The sequence below is a fragment of the Halichoerus grypus genome, chromosome X (genome assembly GCF_964656455.1).
Source record: "Halichoerus grypus chromosome X, mHalGry1.hap1.1, whole genome shotgun sequence".
Lineage (NCBI taxonomy): Eukaryota > Metazoa > Chordata > Mammalia > Carnivora > Phocidae > Halichoerus > Halichoerus grypus.
The window spans coordinates 95,365,630-95,386,298 of NC_135727.1; the positions used below are offsets into that span (position 1 = coordinate 95,365,630).

At 40.9% G+C, this 20,669-nt stretch overlaps 1 long non-coding RNA gene across 2 annotated transcripts in view; it reads left to right on the forward strand.

The window, feature by feature from the left end:
• The first annotated feature begins 239 nt into the window (after window positions 1-239).
• Window positions 240-20,669, forward strand: part of LOC118519876 (uncharacterized) — a 66,377-nt gene continuing 45,947 nt past the window's right edge. The window contains exons 1-2 of one of the 2 annotated variants that reach the window (XR_013444605.1): window positions 240-302; window positions 16,197-16,297. This is a non-coding gene — a long non-coding RNA (uncharacterized LOC118519876). Of the gene's footprint in view, window positions 303-9,170; window positions 9,303-16,196; window positions 16,298-20,669 lie in introns of those variants that run through there. The other variant, XR_013444606.1, reaches the window with a different exon arrangement.

Consider the following 20,669-nt stretch of genomic DNA (forward strand, 5'->3'; position numbering starts at 1 on the left):
GCCTGTGTCGCCTCCAGCTCCAGCACCGGTAGCTGTGAGGGACACAGGTGAAGACAAGGTGAAGAGGTGACTCTCCCAAAAGGCAAGGCTTGCTGCTTCACGTAACCTTCTGTCTGACGATATCCTTGCTGTTTTCATCACCACTAGGTTTGCAAAGTAGGAGACGAAATGGGAGGACAGGAAGCGGGATTTAGATGTAATGCCAGTCTACATTTTAATTTTAAAATGCTTTGAAACTTCCAGGACAGTGCCAAGTTTATGAAAGAAAGGAATTAATTCTGTCTCCTGAATCCAAACCACAGGTAAGAACCACATTCAGTTATTTATAGTAACATACAACACTTGATAGTCTCAGAATGTTTCTTTTTTTTTTTTTTCTTCTGAAGTCTCTTTACTAGTTACTATGGACTTTGATAGCAACATACAATTTTTAGAGCTGGGAGGGGCCTTCAAGTCCCTTTGTTCCAACTCCCTCACCTTAGAGGTAAGTGTCTATGTCTCTCTCTTTTTTAAAATTATTTTATTGTTATGTTAATCACCATACATTACATCATTAGTTTTAGATGTAGTGTTCCATGATTCATTGTTTGCGTATAACACCCAGTGCTCCATGCAGAATGTGCCCTCTTTAATACGCATCACCGGGCTAACCCATCCCCCCACCCCCCTCCCCTCTAGAACCCTCAGTTTGTTTTTCAGAGTCCATTGTCTCTCATGGTTCATCTCCCCCTCCGATGTCCCCGCCTTCATTCTTCCCCTCCTGCTATCTTCTTCTTTTTTTTTCTTAACATATAATGTATTATTTGTTTCAGAGGTACAGATCTGTGATTCAACAGTCTTGCACAATTCACAGCGTCCTATGGTGAGCGCTGTGAAGTGTCTATGTCTCTTAAGCAGCAGAGACCAAAAGATCGGCCAGGGCTTATGAAGCCACAGGGCAGTGATGTTCGTATATAGCCACACGACCTCTCCTTTTGTATATCGGGAACATAAATTGAAGGCAGATTGAAATGTGTTTTCAAATTGATTTGGGGGCTGCTTTTGCATTTAGAACTCAGGAAAGCCTTCAGGGAGCGTCTGTCTTTTCTTAGAAAACCTCCCCGCAGGCCAGCACCGGACACCTTCTCCGGCTTCTTCAGCTGTGCAGGGAGGTACCTTGCTCCTCTCAGGGCACCTGAGCAAAAAGACAGTGCAGAAAAGGGGAGCCTGGGTGACTCAGTCAGTTAAGTGTCTGCCTTTGGCTCAGGTCATGTTCCTGGGGTCCTGGGATCAAGCCCTGCCTTGGGCTCCCTGCTCAGTGGGGAGTCTGCTTTTCCCTCTACCTCTGCTCCCGCCTCATGCTCTCTCTCTGTTCTGCTCTCTCTCCCTCTCTCAAATAAGTAAATAAAATCTTAAAAAAAAAAAGTGCAGGAAAATAAGAAAGATCAGTGGTGCACCCGGGACAACCCACTAGCCCTGAATTCCTCATCTCCGAGTGAGGGCAGAAGAGGCACTCGTGGTCCCTTCTGCTCTGTCCCCTCACCTTCCTCATTTATGAGATGCAAAACTACCCATGTCATGGGGTTGTTGGGAGGACTTAATGAAGTCACCCAAGAAGAGGGCTTAGAGCAGGGCCAGGCACCCTTGCGTGTATTTAATATTCTTTCTGATACGGTTAGCACCGTCCTGGAGCTCTCCATGGGGCTGTAGGATCGATCACAGACCTGGCATTGAACAAGGGCAAACTCTGCTGCTCACGGATAGGCAGGACGCATCCCAGGAGCCAGCATGCTCTTCAATCACAGGCTAGGCTGGGTGCTTGAACTGAGACCCGGCTGCACTGGAGCCGGACCTCGTGGTGAGCACTGTGATCTCCCGTCCAGACCCCCTTTAGCATCACAGCTGCCAAGAGTGCCCTCTGCAGACAGCCTTCAACAGCCCCCTCTTCCCCAGGACGTCCTCGGCTGAAGAGAAACCCTTGACTCAAGATCACGCTTCTTTCCTGGGGTGGCCCAAACCCAATGACTGATCAGTGTAGGGTTCTAAGGGGCCTGTTCATTTGGACCCAACTCAAGACAACTCTGAAAGGTCATTCCAGCTTCAGAGCTCCCCGCGGAGCTGGCCAAGACTTAGCCCTGAGACCGTCACAGCTGGACTTCTCCTTCAGCCCAGTCCCTTGTCTTTCCCCTCCCTCCTACTGGTGTTGCTCCCAAGAGCCCTCTAATAACTCCCTGAGTCGGCTTCCTAGGGAAACCAACCTGTGACAGACCTCTAGCATTAGAAATGCTGAGCTTGGAATGATCTAATGTTAAACTGCAACCTCTCTGTCTGATCCTCAGAAATGAGTCATCTCTCGCGTCTGTAGCTACTGCAGAGTCAGAGATATATCTGGTCACTGGCTTTTTCTTGGCGGGATGGCATGCAAAGCTAGTAACGAAGGGTAGTTTGCAGTGAGAAATAAACAAGGGGACGGGACACCCGCCTTAAACATTAGGGATTGCTCTGACAGGATCCCCGCCCACCGCCCCCAACTCTTGGCATAGGACCTGGGAAGAACCAGGGCTGCCCTTGGCCAGTCAGCTCTGTTGGAGTTTTAATCAGCTTATTGTTCAGGTCTGGTGGGACCCCCAAATCTCTTTTTATCCACAATGTATTGAGGGGGTCTTTCTCTCTCAAATGAATAAATTAAAAAAAAAAGGTTTTATTTATTCATTTGAGAGAGAGACAGCTTGAGAGAGAGAGTGCGAGCAGTGGGCAGGGGCAGAGGCAGAGGGAGAAGTAGACTCCCCGCAGAGCAGGCAGCCCGATGCGGGGCTCCATCCCAGGACCCTGGGAACATGACTTGAGCCGAAGGCAGACGCTTAACGACTGAGCCACTCAGGCGCCCTGAAATATCAGCTCCATTCTTAAAAATCCATCCAACATACCCAAAATGTCATGCCGTCTGTTAACAAAGACATGCAAGTGATCATCATGAGATGGAAGCTCCTCCATGTTAACTCTGAAATTCACTAAAGGTGTATCATAGTTTGAATGCTATGTATACAGTTTGGTGTATCAACTCCAAGACTCTAATCTATGCCGTTCTGGTGCCCCGTGATAAGGAAGAAAAAAATTATATTTTAATATTCTGTCTACTTCTTCTAGCCCTAAAAATTATCTTCTGTCTGTGACACTGGATTCTGAAAAACAGTAAGATGGAGAAGAATAAAAGTAACGTGCATGCTATTTAGCATTACTTACTTATTTTCATGCAATACCATTAATATCCCTGGGGGTAGCCAAACCTGTTTATATCCCATCTGTTTTCTTCCTGCCACAAATAAAACTTCCATGCCCTGGGAGGCTTTGATTCCACTGCTCTGAAGCTTTGGAAAGAATGTGTGCAAACATTCTGGAGTGTGTAAGCGTCATGCAAGCAGGAGAAAAAAAACATTTTTAAAGAAAAATAACAAAAATAAAGGAATTCTAAAATCTATATCCTAAATCTCCTTTCAGGATCAGGAATAAGACCAACCACTAGCAGTAGATTATATGTGCGTTGGCAAGTTCTTAACCCTTGGGACTCCAATCATTTTGTTTGTTTAAGCATTTACCTTCTGTGTATTGATGTGCTGGTAGTTCAGCTCATCTGAGATCTGAAGCATAAACTCTCTGAAAAAGTCCACGCAGTGAGTCTCACTATTGGCTAGAGGGCCCAAGAATGTGGAAGTGACTACATAGATTTGGTATTGTCACTAATGCCCCTCTGTTTAAGTAACTTTAATCAAATACCCTTGAACTTGAAATGTTACATAAATTTTGGTGATATTGCATCAGGAATGCAAAAATGAATGATTCAGTCCTTTAACTGGGGCAAATGTTTACTTAGTAACTGCAACACATTGTGACGAAGATTTAATAGGTTTGTGTTGAGAAAGCACAGATAAAGGATATTGAATGTCTATTTTAAATAGATCACTCCCCCCGTTCTATCCATAGAATTTGCATAGCACCACGTTTTTGGCTAGTGGTTAAGGAGAGGAAAGAGCATTTTATGGTCATTCCCAGCTTTAATCTTTAATCTTCTTAGCATGTTGAAACAATATGGTGTGAAAGAAATAACTTGAATTTGGAGTCAGAACACATGAATTTGTATCCAGGATCTGTTTCTTATTAACTGAATCTAAGAGTGACTTGACTAACGGCACATAGTTTTGTCATCTGTAGAAGGGAGTAAGAAGCAATTATGAAGAAAATAATAACAACAACAACAACAATAGCTAATATTTCTTGAGCACTTATTATGTGCTAGGCCCTATTCTAAGTGTTTACAGGTATTCTCATTTCTTACCATGACCCTTTGAGGGAGTTACCATTATTAATCTAAAAAATCGGGCCTAAGAAAAGTTAAGTAGTTTGTAGAAGATGAAGATAGTTTTCAGCAAGTTAACTGAAACAAGACTAGAAACAAAGCAGTCTGTCTTCACAACTATGCAGCAGCCAATGTAATCTGATATACTTACCTTAAAGGCTTGTAATGAGGCTCAACTGTGATATATGTAAATACTTTGTAAACTATCAACTTTGTAAACATGTGCATACAGATTTTAATTGTGCAGTATGTGTAGTTTAATAACAATTAACATTTGTGTACGATTATTAAATTTGGATCATGTATAATTTAGTCATAGAGTATGCCAAACAGCATTTTAATTTTTAGAATGCCAAGGGAACTTCTGGAAACAGAATTTGAAAGATAGAACTACTACATAAAAATTAGCATAAATAGCCTGACTCCTTTCTATAATTCTCTTTCCCTTGGAGCAGACTTCAGTAGAATGAGGTTTATCTAAAATTCATTCAGTTTCCTTCAGGATGTCAGGCTTCACTGTTGCTTCCCAAACCTCACTGAAATGACAGTAAAGAAGTATAAAAGAGAATACATCTATAATAGAACTAAAAAGGGGATAAAAGGCCAAGGATTACCAGAGATTTTGACAAAATTTTGAAAGACTGAAAACATAAGGGGTTATTTTGACAGATGAAATAGTGGTGGATGCAACAGCTCACAACACAGAAGGGGAAGAGGTCATTGAACTGTCTCTGAAGGTGGAGGGATTCTGAGCTAGGAGCTATCGGGTACAAAGAGTTGAAGGGTAGAATTCAGAATGATGAACAGACATACTATGTCAAAAATAGCTATAACAGGTATTCCACTCCCTGCATGCCCATGTGGAGGGACTACCTCTACTTTAGAACGGGAGAAAGGCTCTATAAAGAAATTGAAAGGTCTGGAGTCCTATTGTGGTTCCTGGGTGCCCTATAGTAAAGGCTTCTTTGTTTTGATTTCAAGGGAGATGTCCAAGCTGCCTCCCTTATTTCTGTCACTTCACCCCCTAAAATAAAGCTCCCTCATGAATGATATGCCTCCCCTTTCAGGTGGAGAAAGATCTACACAGCTCCAGAGGGAAATTAATATCAACTACTTTTAAAAAATGAACCTGTTCCCATATTTCTTTCTTCCTTTAAAAAATTTAAATTCAAGTTAGGGGCACCTGGGTGGCTCAGTCGGTTTTGGTTAAGCATCTGACTCTTGATTTTGTCTCAGGACATGATCTCAGGGTGCTGGGATCAAGTCCTGAGTCGGGCTCCCCCTCAGCAGGGAGTCTGCCTAAGGATTCTCTCCCTCTCTGTCTGCCCCTCCCCCCACTTGTGCACTCTCTCTCTCTCTCAAACAAATATATACATCTTTAAAAAAATAAATTCAAGGTAGTTAACATATCGTGTAGCATTGGTTTCAGGAGTAGAATTTAGTGATTCATCACTTACATATAACACACAGTGCTCACCACAACAAGTGCCCTCCTTAATGCCCATAACCCATTTAGACCATCCTCCCACCCACCTCCCCTCCAACAACCCTCAGTGTGTTCTCTATATTTAAGAGTCTCTTATGGTTTGCCTCCCCCTCTGTTTTTATCTTATTTTGTTCTTTCTTCTTTTCCTCTATGTTCATCTGTTTTGTTTCTTAAATTCCACATATGAATGAAATCATATGATATTTTCTTTCTCTGACTGACTTATTTTGCTTAGCCTAATACATTCTAGTTCCATCCATGTTGTTACAAATGGCAAGATTTCATTCTTTTTGATTGCCCAATAATTTTCCATTGTGTGTGTGTGTGTGTGTGTGTGTGTGTATTACATCTTGTATCCATTCATCAGTTGATGGATATTTGGGCTCTTTCCATAATTTGGCTACTGTTGATAATGCTGTTATAAACTGGGGTGCATGTGCTTCTTTGAATCAGCATTTTGTATCCTGTGGATAAATGTTCCCTTATTTCTAAGTTCAAATGTACAACTTAAGATTACATGGCATTTGAAGAAACAAATGACTCACAATAGAAGAACCTAATGTAATAATTTTTAAAAGATCCCAGAGGAAAAAGAGAGAATTCAAGGAATATAAGATAAGAAGAAATCTATTTAAAATCCTCAGGGAGATTTGAGAAAATATGGTATGCATAAAATAAGAATAAGGTGTTACAAAAGGGAGCATGCAAAGAAAAAGAAACATTCTTGAAAAATAAAAATATCATTTAGTAAATACATTTGAGAAAAGAGAGAAAATAAAAAGAAAATTAAGAGATACAGAAGATCACATATAGGAAGTTGAATATTTATTTACCTAATCAGAGTTCCAGGAAGATGGAGCAAGAAAATGGAGGGAAGGAAATAACCAAAGAAATAATAGAAGAAAACTTCTCAGTTTTAATAAAATCCTATCTTCAACTTTAAAGAGTTCAATAAATGTCCAGCAAAATAAGTACAGAAAAACCCACAATGAGACACAAAATCAAAATTTCATAATAATAGTGATAAAAGCATGACCCTAAAAGCTTCTGGGGGTCAGTGGGAAATAGAAAAAGAAACCATAATGATACATGACATTACAAACACCACATCCTAGAAGACAATGGGGCAGTGTCTCAAAGTTCTGAAGGAACATTTTTTCAATGCAGTATTTTATATCCAGGAAAACTTTTAAGAAGGTCAAGAAGCCAAATAAAGACATTTTGGACAGGCAAGGATTGAGGAAGTTTAATATCTATACACACTTATGGAAAAAAAAATAAAGTTACTTGAGAGTGTGGTTCAGCAAAACCAAAAACAGAAGGAATCCAAGAATGAGAAAAACAAGGAAGACTTGAGAGCCAAGAAACAGTGCAATAAAAAGAAATTCCAGGATGACAATTATACAGCAAGCTTCTAAGGCAACAGGTCAGTATTAAACACAGGCGTATGAAGTCTCTATAAAAATGCCTTTAAGCATATGGATTCATTTTAAAAAGTGTATGATTTTGAAGTGGGTAGTCTTAGTGATTAGGTGAAAGCATATGCTGTATTTATTAACAAGGGAAAAAACACAGGCAATTAAAAAGCCCAAAGGGGGAAAAACTGATCAAAAAGAACATGGTCAAAGTAAGAAAGCAAAATAAAATATGATGTAAATTTTACCAAGTGTGGTAGAGAAGGCGAAGAGGGCAGAAAATTTGAGGGTGTTTTGGGGTGGGGGAGCTGTGAAATAATAGTGTTCTAACAAGGGTTAGTATATTTTCTTTTATCTAAAATATTAGAAACTGAATATCCACTAGATAGGAAGAGACTCTGAGTAACTATACCTCATAGATGTTGATGGCTTTTCAAAGAAGTGATGTATAATGAAATAAATTTAACACTAAAGCCACTTTGAATGTAATTTAGTCTTTGAAGATGCAGAAGAAATTCTAAGATCATGCATTGATCAAAGGTCATGATTCTGAAAGTCTTGTTTTAATAAGACACAAGAAGTATTGGGTAATTTATCTGGAGGATAAAAAGCAAGAAAGAGGTCTTTATTTTATGGTACACTGGTACACACACATACACACACACAAGGAAAGGTAATGAGGAAGAGTGTTCAAGACTCTCAGTGTTTTCTAAACCATGACTAGAGCTCTGAACACTCATGCATGTTCTCCATGGGCGTTGTGGAGGTACTAATCACACTCTAGAATATCTGACTCATAAACTTCTCAGTGGTAGGAAGAATGGGCACTGTCTGCTCCAAGTCCTTCCTCTCTGCCACCCCCAGTGCTCTACCCCAGTCTCCTTACTTTTCTGCCCTCAGATAGCATAGAGTTTTTATTTCAAAAGATAGCCCATGGAGCACTAGAAGTGGCATAGAAGGGACACAGGCTCCAATTTTGGAGGAGGTGGGAAAACACCTAGCCCATCCATCTTTACTACCTCATTTTCAACTAGAGCAGCTTCTCTCTTATCTGCTATATTTTTTTATACTTCCCTGTCAGTTTGCATTTGAAAAAAGAGTTTGCTTCTAGGGAAAAACAACTGCCACAAAAATAACTACTAAATCATGAGTTATTGGATTTGAGTCTATCTCCCACACTGAAATCTATGACGTATTGATTGACTTTAGAACAGTGTCTCTGCTGCCTCCGGAACATGGGACTGCCCAGTTCCACAAATACCCAGTCACGGACAGCAGTCTTCTGAACCTGGTATTATACAGGGTCACTTTCCCTTGACCATCAGAATTTTTTCTTTCTAGAATTCCTTCTCTTGCGCGTCCCACCCTTGGCCCTGTATGCTGTTCTCAGGACCCCCCTTGGAATGCTTTGCTAGGACATCCCACTGAGCAACTCTCAGCACACATTGGCCAGACTTCCACTTTGTCTTTCCCACAGCTTGGCCCAGCTCCAGGTTGGGGGGTATCCCTTATCAACTCTCAACAGACTCAACTCTGCTTCGCCCATCTTTTCACTAAGAAGGCAGATCAAACAGAGAGATGAGCTCACTCTGAAAACTCAGTTTGTGGTAGGCATGGGAACAGAACCAGAGCGAGTTTGCATGGATGTGTAAGTTCTGCATGGTAGGCTTCTGCCTGACATAGTCTGGGATTTGGGAAGTCGTGCCTGCTGAGCGTCCTCAAGGGGCTACGGGTACGCCTACACTATCACATTCCCTGAAAGGCAAACTCTGCCCTACTTATTCTGTGACTCACTCAGCGCCTGTTCCCTCTTGGAATTAACCCAAGGAAAAGAGTCCTCTCAGCAAAACAAAGTTTGCCCGCTTCCTTGTGTGTGGCCTGCTTATTTTATTTTTTGGAGCTTTACTTTAGAAGTGTAGAGCAGCCTGAGGGCCCTTTTTTTTCCCCATTTTGTTTTGTGTGTCTTCTTAAAATTGTATCTTAGCTAGAACTACTCTTTCTCCCTTGGTGGTATTATAGCTCACAAGGTGAACCATGACCCTGGAAGATCAACAGGAATACCCTCAGGGTAAGTAAAAAGAGTATCATATATAATAAACATGCTCCCCAGCACTGGAACAGGGGCCTCAGGAAGAAGGACATGCATTCTATCTTGGTTATGGGAAAATGGGACTGAGAGGGACAGAAGTGTTAATACTTTGGGGTAACCTCAGGGCAGAGTTTAAACCCAATAGGTACCTGGGGGTGGGGAAGAAGTATATTTTAAAAGTGCTGTAGGTTTGGGAATGAGATGACAGGAAGAATATGTCCTCATTCCTCTGAATGCACCACTATCCTAACCTTACACTGGGTCCATGTCAAATTCTAAATATATTCTTTTATAGGTCTTAGCCTGGGTTACCCAGGAAACAGTTTTAGGCAAAAGGTTCATATGCCCAACTTTATCGGAGAGAGCAAATCCAAGAAAGCAGGAGTGAGGGGAAAGAGGGTACTGAAGTAGGGAAGGCAGGAGAAAGGTAGTAGAGGCTATTTTTTCAAGCTAGCCACAGCTTCATAAAAAGTGGAGGTGATTGCTTGGTCTTATGAGGCATCTTTAGAAGGGCTGTATGGACTATTGCATCTCAGAACAGTCTACCAAGATGGAAGAAAGAAAAATGTATCCTCTGGACAGAGCAGGGCTTCTCTCCTGACTTGAGAGAAGGTTTCAAACACAGAGAAACAGATGCCCGCAGTTGGAAGTCAAGCCAGAGTGCACTGAGATTGCTTGATCCTAGGGGAATATGAAACAGATATTGACAGTATTTCCTACAACTGGACTGATTTGGCTAATGTGCTAACTTTTCATTTCTATTAGTAAAGTTTTAGAGATCATTTTTGGTTGTGGAGCATTTGTGGTGGATAGACTCTAGGATGGTCCCCAATTTTCCTTGCCTCCTGATAGTCACATTTTTGTGTGCTTCCCCTCCACTCTAGTGTGGGAGAGACCTGTGACTTTCTTCCAACTAATAGAGTAATTGATGGGATGTCACTCCCATGATTAGGCCACATGTGATTGTGACTTCTGTCATCCTAGTAGATTCTCTCCCTTCCTGGTTTTGATGAAGTAAGCCACCATGTCAGAGAGGTCCACATAGCAAGGAAACAAAAGTGGCCTCTGGCTAACTGCCCCCAAGGAACAGAATCCTGTTGCAAGCACATGCACTTAGAAGCAGATCCTTCCCCAACTGAGCCTCAGATGAGACTCCAGCCTTAGCCAACAGTCAGGACTCAGGAGTGACCCTGATGAATAGGACCCACCTAAGCCACACTGGATTTCTGACCTATAGAAACTAAAATAATAAGTGTGTGTTGTTTTATGCTGCTAAATTTGTAGTAATATTGTTATACAGCAATAGATAACTACTATAACATCCAAGAGGAAGCATGGTTAAGAAGGTTGGTTAGGGGACAAGATGAGCCTCTGGTGAGAGTTAGGAAGTATCAATGTAAAATCAAAAGGCTCTGGAGAATAGAGCAGGCTGGAGATCAGGTGCAGACTTGGCGATCCTTTTGGGCAACAGGAAGGGTCTTGAAATCTTACTGCCAAGTTCAAAGATATTTTTAGGAGATTGCAATTGGAAATGCTCAATGACAAGAATGTTCAATGCGAATGTGAGTCATGTGTTAGAACCAGAGCCCATAAGACACTGAAGAAGAAACACGTTTGCACAAAGCTTTGCACATAGTAAGACTTCCCCAGATGGTTTTGAGTGGCCTGTGTCTTTTTGCTTTAAGGAACTGTATGGTTATGATAATGTGTAGCTGGGTTGGGGGTTAAGTGAAGAAGACAAAGATTTCTCAAAGCCCACACCCTCTGTGAGACACTGATGAAAGGGAAGTGCAGTAGTGAAAGTAAACTAGAGTTCCTTCTATATTTGAAAGCACTGTCCTGGGCCTTCTAGAACAATCAAAGAAATAGCTCAAAAAAAAAAAAAAAAGAGCTTAGCACACATCTGAAGCACTGAGCTAACACCATCAAAACACTTCGGGATAGAACAATTGGTGGGGAAATCTTCCCCAGAACAATTGATTTTTCAGTACATTCAACAACTGCCTAATAGTTACACCCATCAGCTTAAGGGGGAAAATACACACTACCATATAAACCTCTGAATGTGTTTTACAATAGCTACAATTTCAGAGAAATGAGACCTTATTTTAAAGATGGATTCTTAAAGCTGTTGCAATTTTTGAGTAACACTAATGGGCAAGGCAGGGGCTGGCTTTGGTAATAGTGCTTTACTTTTTTGGTAAAAACTACTACTTAACAACCGACACCCTATTGTTGGTTCCACATGATTCTTGCTACCCAAGGCTGGGTGCAAGGGGAGAAGGGGAATTTGAAAAATCAAGCACAAAGATTGAATCACAGAGTGCCCCAGCAAACAGGACCCTTCCAGACACACTCATTAGCCAGCAATCTTCTTATCCAATATTATTTTTTAAGTGTGAACCATGTAAAAATGTCTAAAAAGGAGAAAAAATTCCAAAGGCTTCAAATGTTCCCTTTACTATTTCTTATTATATTATTTAAATACGTAGGGACATAATGCAAGGTTATGATAAGCCACTCATATGTGTATGTTATTGTACAAATATAAATCAAAAACAGGCTTACAAATGAGCAAAACTACAAAGTGACAAAATACAAATTAACAACATTAATGTGGGGACCCCTGGGTGGCTTAGTCGGTTAAGCATCTGCCTTCGGCCCAGGTCATGATCCTAGGGTCCTGGGATCGAGTCCCGCATCGGGCTCCCTGCTCATTGGGGAGCCTGCTTCTCCCTCTGCCTGCCGCTCCTCCTGCTTGTGCTCTTTCTCTCTCTGACAAATGAATAAATAAAATTAAAAAAAAAAAAAACCCAAACATTAATGTGATAAAGTTAAACTAGTAGTTGCAGTGTAAATATTCATTCATGTATGCATTTATTCATTCAATCCACATTAATTAAGGGTCTGTTATTTCCAGTGGCACTCACCTAGGGGCAGCAGGTATGTCAGTGAACAAAACAAAAGTCCCTGCTTTCATAAAGCTCACATTCTACTGGGATGAGACAGCTGATAACCCAAATGCATGAGTGAAATGTGGAGTGTGTCAGGTGATGATGAGCGCTAAGGAGAAAAATCTAGCGAAGGAGAGATAAAGACTTTGAGAAAAAGGGAACTGCAGTTTGTAATGTAGGAAGGGCCTTGTGGAGAAGGTGACATATGGATAAAAGCTTGAGTGAGTATTTGGGCATTATTGGGGTGGGGCTGGGCGAGTGTTCCAGTCAGAGGGAACAGTGGGTGCAAAGGCTCTGAGGCAGGGGTGAGCCTGTTTCTAGGTGGTTCTTCTACAGGGCAGGTTCTTTTGAGTTCGGCAAAATTTTACTAGCATGTGCCATATGACAACTCAGTTTTTCCCACCACTTTCCCCGTTTGCAAACTATTGTGAAACTTTTGCTCTCAGCCGTGTTGGCTGTTAGGTCATTTGTCTTTTACTGGAGACTACAGACATCTTTTATATATTATATCTACCTCCTTTTGTTTAAATTCTGTATTGTGATGGTTAATTTTATGTGTCAACTTGACTGGAATAAACAATGCCCAGATAGCTGATAAAACATTATTTCCGGGTGTGTCTGTGAGGGTGTTTCTGGAAGAAATTAACATTTGATTCAGTAGACTGAAACATCCACCCTCTCCAACGTGGGTGGGCATGATCCAATCCACTGGGGCCCGAACAGAAAAAAAACTCAAAGAAAGGGAAAATTTTCTCTTCTTGAGCAGAAACATCCATTTTCTCCTGCCTTTGGACATCAAAGCTCCTGGTTCTCCCATCAGTGGATTGGGACTTAACTGGTGGCCTTTTGTTCTCAGGCTTTTGGAATCAGACTGAATTATACCACTAGCTTTCCTGGTTCTCTGGCTTGTGGACGGCAGATTGTGGGACTTCTCAGTCCCTATAATCACATGAGCCAATTTCTATTATAAATCCAACTATCTATCATCTATCTATCTATCTATCTATCTATCTATCTATCTATCTATCTATCATCTGTCTATCTATCATCATCTATCTATCATCTATCTATCTGTCTATCTATCTATCTATCATTATCATCTATTTATCTGTCTATATCTTATTGGTGCTATTTCTTTAGAGAACCCTAATACAGGTAATGAGAGTAAAGTGATATATGATTTAACACCAGTGTGATAGTAAGCCTAACCACACATGCAAGCACTGAGATACAGTGACAGGACTCAGGTTAATTGGTCAATGGGATCATATGGATTATGCTTAATTTAATATATTTAAATTATTAGCAAAATCTAAATATTGAAAATCAGTAAATTTTCATAGAATGTTCATAGACTTCCGACAATGTATTCATGGCTCTCTTGTGGTCTGAGGAATCCCACTTTAATAAACCAGGAGGGAAGACTTTGAAGCTGGCCTTCTTACTGGCTGGCTGATGGCCATATGTTTCACTAGTGGGTATGGACATACAAGATATCTCCACTTCAGCCCTTGTGATGTGGCTGAGTGATTCGACACATGCTTGGGGGAATGTGTGGGGTGCCTGGCTAGAAAATAAATCCAAAACAACAATCCTCAGTCTTTTGTTGTCACACCCACCTGTGAGAAATGTTTCTATGATTTAGACTATGTCCTGCCTAGATCCTCTCTGCTCACAGTCATCTGGGGAGGAAACAACTTTGTCAGTTTTGCGGTATAGAGAGGAGCTTAGAGTCTAGGCAAGCAGCATCTGTGCCATGTCTGTTGTACCTGAAATCTACAGCTCAGCCAGAATGGAAGGCCTGAAAGCAAATTTTATGATGCTGCCTCATCAGTCATATGGCAAGACTAGTCTCAGGGTTAGGGGAGAAATAGCATGCAAGGCAATGAAGCTCAGGCAAAATGGCTTTTTGCCCACGTCTTAGGAGGCTGCACTGCTCTAAGTGACAGTTCTTAGGAAGCTCTTTTTCAAAAAGCATAACACAAGAGAGGTAAATAGGGCCCTACCATCAGAAATGAATGTAGATGGCAATATCTGTCACAGTAACTGGTGCACAAATGACATTTAAGATAAAATTGGAAGTCCTCCAAGATATTTTGTAAAGGAATTGAGCATAGTAAAAAAAAGTATCTTACTATGGTCTGGAAAAATGGTTATATATTCTTGACCAAAGTTGTTTAGTTAATCTCTTATGGAAAAATAGATTGCTTTGGTAGGCTCTCCTGACTAATCTGGACTGGATGGAACAGCTTTAGGTTTCCATCCTTACATTTTTCTCATCAGGAGTAATTTTAGACCACCAGCCTAGTCTTCCTAACTTCCAGTGTAGACTTCCATGATAATCTAGGATACAATCTTGGCAGAATAATATGATTATTGCCTCTTAGAATAAGAACATTAGTTTCATATGTACAAAAATCCTTTCTTTTTTATTTATACTCTCTGCTTCATACCCTTATGACCATGAGCAGCACTTTCCTTTCAACACACACACACACACACACACACCCCATATAAGTATACACATTTAAGAGACAAAACTGTCTGGGATTCCATGGGATTAATAAATTGTTTTGGCAGCTCCAAGAGGTGAGAAATGGAGATTTGACATCTAAGATCTCACATCATCCTTCATTGTGGGGTTTCAGAAGACCCATGGCATCAGCATTTGATATCACAAGGGAGCATAGCATTGGGATAAGGAGCAGGGACTCCAGAGGCTGGACTTTCTGGGTTGAAATCTTGGCTCTACTAGTAACCACTTGTGTGAGTTTCTTAACCTTTGTGCCTCCATTTGCTCATCTGTAAAATGAGTTTAATAATTTTACCTAACTCATAGTGTTGTTATGAGAATTAAATGAGTTAATATTGGTGAAGCACTTGGAACGGTGCCTGGCACATAGGAAGCACTGTGTAACTAATAAATGGGAAAAAATAAGCAAATAAATAAATGAGGCTTATTTTAGAAAAAAATAGCAAAGGGATTTTCATGAATTGTGAAGACATGACAACGAGGCAGTCAGAAGGTGTTAGAATCCTGAAATAATAGCAGGTCTTCATTTTCCAATTTGTGTGGGATTTTGGTTATGCAGATGACATCGTTTTTGAGTAGAAAGCAATCAATGCCTCAAGAACTATCTGGCATTTTCTCCCCCTAAGGTGAAGCATGAGTTGTAAGAAAAAGTAATACATATTCATGAAAACACACTGATAGGTTGAGAAATCAACAACTGCTTGACATTCCTGAAATGTCTTTTTCAGTATTATCATGAAAGAGCTCAGGAATGAGTGCCATTTGTAGAATAAAAACTCAGTAGACATTAATAACTGGAAAGACCCAAATGTCTTTAATTGTCTCAGGAGTGCTTGCTTTATATATTCCAAACACTGCAGTGGAGGCTGCAAGTTGAAACACTCATTTCTTCAGGGTGTGAGAGTGTTGGCAGCTGTAAGACTTTATCTGTTCACCCTTTCTAGAATTTGTCCTCTGCTGAAGAGAATGGCTTCATTTAAGGTCATACCCCTCTCCCATATTGAACCTATATCCAATGACTGCTCAATCTGGGTACAGAAAGACCTGCCCCGTGTGACCCAGCTTGAGACAATGCTTCAGGGCCATCTCAGATCTTTGTAGTAATTGCTTCTCAATTCAACTTTTCCTCTACCAATCCTGCTTCTTCCATTCTCCCATAGTTATTAATTCCCAAAGCACTCCCCAATAAACTTCCTATGTGCAAATCTCTGTGTCAGAGCCTAGTTCTTGGAAACTTGACCTGCAACAGGTACACACTGAGTAGAGTATATACCAGCTACAGTGATATGAAATCACGGGCATTCTGATGTCTCATTTCCTTTTTGCACAGGGATATCTTTATGTGTTACCATCTTCTTTAAGGGTTTCTTTAATTTCTTCAACAAGGTCATCCTCTGTTGGTCCCTGGATCAGACTTCATCAAGGCACCTGGCTACAGTCAGAATCCAAGAATGTACTATCTTCATAGAACAATGACCAAGTCCAGGGTGAGTAAAACTGTCCAACCAAAAGTCCTACCCTTAAACTGATCTTTGATGAATGGGTGTTTAAATGATTCCAATTATAATTGTTAAAGAACAAGTGAAATAATACTGGGTGAAGTCAAATCATGTAATACTTTCCCCTCAGAAAGAAACCCAAGGAGTTTATGGAACACTAAAGAAAGAGTGTAAGTGCTGTTTAAATGCCTTGTTTTTCAAAGTGTTCATGTGCTTGCATAATCAGCGTAGCCAAGACAGCTTGAACAATCTGTTTTGTTCAAATATACCTTGTCTGATTATATGCTAAAGATCTTTATTTTTCATCTTAAGCTTAGAGGAACAGGTACGCTTTTATCCTTAATGTGAGGTGGGTCAAGATCTGGATCCAGCTTAAATGGATTTGTTTATTTTTGTGAGTTCCTGAGTTCTCACACAGTGCCTTGAGAATGCTATTACAAAATCCCTGAAGATATGTAATTCTAACAGTACCAATGGCTTGAACATGGATACCCAGTACGATAAACCAGCCAGGTCCCAAGTTTTCTTGCTGTGCTCTTTTGTAACAACACACAGTAGCAAACAGTATGGGTATATTGGATAAATACTTACTGAGCACATAAAAGAACAGGGATGGTAGCAGTTAATTATGCAAATTCAGTGTAGATTGTAGCAGCATGCTGCATTCATAGAAAAGTTATCATTGTTATTTTGATGAATACTTGGTAATTCTAACAACATTGGCAAATGGCATTTGAAAAAAAAAGATCGGAAATGTTATTACCAGTTAAGGATTCCACACAACAGAGATACCTCCATTTGAATTCAGGGCCATACTGCACATTACTGCAAATGCCACATGGCGGAGAAACATGTTGGCCCTGAAGCCAGGTCATGTGACCTGCTCTCTTGGCTCCTGAACTGAGTTTAACGGCTTTTAATTGCCATACTCTTTCAAAGGCAGTCCAAGTTCAGGCACAATGTGCATTTAGCATCCTCGAGTGAGGACACCTCCACATACTGGGATGGTTGACGTGTGCCCAGGATGATCAGTAGACCTCCCTGTGTTAGGCCAGTCCAGATGACAAAAGATCCATGTCTGTGTCTTATGTACAATGCTTATTCCACAAAACAAACTGTGTCACATCTCTGGCCCCTGCCCTCAATAGATTTCATATTATATTGAGAGAGTTATTTCAAATCTTGGCGAAGAATGGGTCTCTCTTGATGGATACTTTTCTTGGGCATCAAAAATTACAAAATTGGGGCACCTGGGTGGCTCAGTCATTAAGCATCTGCCTTCGGCTCAGGTCATGATCCCGGAGTCCTGGGATTGAGCCCTGCGTCGGGCTCTCTGCTCAGTGGAAAGCCTGCTTCTCCCTCTCCCACTCCCCCTGCTTGTGTTCCCTCTCGCTATGTCTCTCCCTGTCAAATAAATAAATAAAATCTTTTAAAAAAAATTATGAAATTTTATTCCTTCAAGAACCACCATTGGATTGCTTTGTTGTAGACTCAATGCATAAGACATGCCTTCATATATTATGTAAGGACACTCTCTTAAATTACAGTGCTAAAATAAATGACACAGCACCTTGAGGTAAACAGCAATTCCTTTACCAGATTGATTCTGTTTGTGACATTTAAGTCTCTAAACCATGACTGATTGTGCTGGGAAGGAGGGTGTGGCAGATTACATTTTTCAAAAATGGCCCACCCCACATGCTATTCTGCAATGTGACCTTGCTACCATCCCGGCGACAGGTGGAGTCTCTTTCTCTACCTTTTAAATCTGAGTAGGCCCTGTGAATGCTTTGACCTTTAGAATATGGTAAAAGTGACACAGTGCCAATTCTAGGCATAATCATTAGTTGGCTTGGCAAATTCTTCTTTCTGCATCTTAGAAGCCAGCTGTCGGGTAAGAAATATAACCACCCTGAAGCTACCATAGTGTGAGAGGGCCAAGCCACACAGATGATGAGATTCCGTACCAAGGGGGATGGAGAGGGAAGGAGGAAGGGAGAGAGGAAGAAGGAGAGAAAGAAGAGAGAGAGAGAGATTGAGAGAGAGAGAGAACAAAGCACCAAGCATGTATGTGAAGAAGTTACCTTGGAAATAGCTCACCCCAACTGGTGCCACCTGGATTCAGAAAGGGTCCAGCTGAGGTCCTTCCTGAATTCTGGACTCATAAAATCATGGAGAAAATAAAATGATTTCTTCCGTCCACAAAGTTTTGTAGTAGTTTGTTATGTAGCCATTGATAACTGAAACAAAGGGATTTGCTAATGACCTGATTAAATAATCAGATTAAAAAATCAGATATGGTGGTGAGTATGGGAGGTTAAACGCATTTTTGAGACTGTGGAGTCATATACCGTCTGCCCGTAGATTTGGGCTCTGCCACTTAAGAGCTCTATGACGTTGAGCAACCCATGACTCAATTCTCTCATCTGTAAAATGGAGGTAATAATAACCACTGCCTCACAAGGGTGTTCTGGGGGTGGAATTAATGAAACCTTACAACAGTGCCTGGAACTTTAGGAAGTGCTTAGATTGATTTTAGCTATTATTACTGTGATGTGGAGCTGGGCCTCAACAGTGTTGACCGTACACTGCCCTTCTGTTCCACACAGTGGGAGTGAGCCTTTAAAGGCAGACAGAAAGGAAACTAAATCCTAGATCAACCATCTATGTAGGATTCTGGAACCTTCTCTGGGCCTTGAGTTCCCCATCTGTGGTAGGGGGATAGTAAGACTTCTCAAGGGCGGGAGCATTAGATGAACTCACCAAGTAAAGCACTAGGCTCAGAGACTGCCAGGCAGTTCGTGTTTGGTAATTGTGCATCCCCTGGCCCCACAGCCTCCCTTTTGGTTTCATGCACGATGAAGCTCTCAGCACAAGAGAAGAAGAAGCCAACAGGCTTTCAATTCTTCAGCAATGTTAAACATGGAGTGTACTCAAGTTTCAGGGTGAAGCCCTAGTTCAGTTGTTTTCAAGAAATACCTGGAAGTGTATATATTTACAAGAATAACCTGCTGGTATCCAGGGTTTTTTGTTTTGTTTTGTTTTGTTTTTTGTTTTTTTTTTTTTTTAACAGGATGCTCTTCTTGTCATACAAAACTCTCTGGTTTGGGTAGCGGTAAGTGGCTGAGGATGAACGGCATCAATGATCTATTACAACTCCAAGCTATCAGTCAAAACACGTGTTATTTCCTATGCCCCAGGGAACCAAAGGCATCAAACTAACGAGAACTCAGAGGAGCAGATAAACATGAATGTTGAGCTACAACGTTCCCAGAAACACACAGAACAACAGCAGTCCCTATTCCCATCAGCTCACTCTGGCTGGTACCGGATAGAGCTGGAAACATAGACGTGGTGGTGGAGGGGGAGTGGGGTCCCCCAAATCCCAAGATTGGGGCTGATTTAAACTCAAAATGTAATGTAAATACTTACTCTGCTGGGGGGAGGAAACAAAGCCTCATCGGAATAAAGGCAAGGGGGTTTGGTCAGTGATTTCTGGAGACTTGCCGCCTGGACAAAAGCACTAAGAAAACTTAGAGTGCTGTCTGCTCATGAGAAAATAATGGTAAAGTCAGAAAAAATAGAGAAGTAGATCAGAATAAATCACCTTTTAAGTGAGCAGAGTCAGGGACCAGGAAGGACAAAATGCCCAATACTTGTTTTAGATCAGCGTGGGAAACTAGCTCATTTTAACCTGTCATTGTACATAAATCACTCTTCAAGCTTGGTGAAGGCAAGAATTCTTCTTCTAATACATCATATTTACCTGCAAATGGGTTGCCATAAAACTATAATGGTGATTTTTGCTAAGGAATATGTCAAAACTATAAGGATTGCCCCCCTCCCCAAGAAGATAGGTGTGAGGGAAAAGTGTGAAACATATTCTTAAAGGACATTAAATCATAATCAAATTATTGGTATAAAGCAGGAAAATAAAGGAAAATGTTCTAGCATAGTGTAGAGAGTTTTAGCTAATGGTAGAATTAGCCCCGAATTCCAGATTCCTCAATTAGAAGTGATCTAGTGACCTACCCTACATCGAGATCCTGATAAATCATATAATAACATGGTATTTATTGAGTCCCAACTCTATAGCTAGGCTCTGCTCCTCTTTTCAAATGCATGGCTTACTTAATCTGTATAATAACCCTAAGATGCAGGAACTGTTTTTGATCCTCATTATGTAGGTAAATAAATTGAGACCAAGAAATGAACTTATTTGTCCAAAGTCACACCACTGCTAAGTGGTTGAGTCAATATCTGAATTGAAACCTCCTTGATTATGGAGTCAAAACTCTCCAGATCTATGCTCTATTACTGCTGTTAACTCTAAATAATATTTATGTGCCCCTGAAGACTT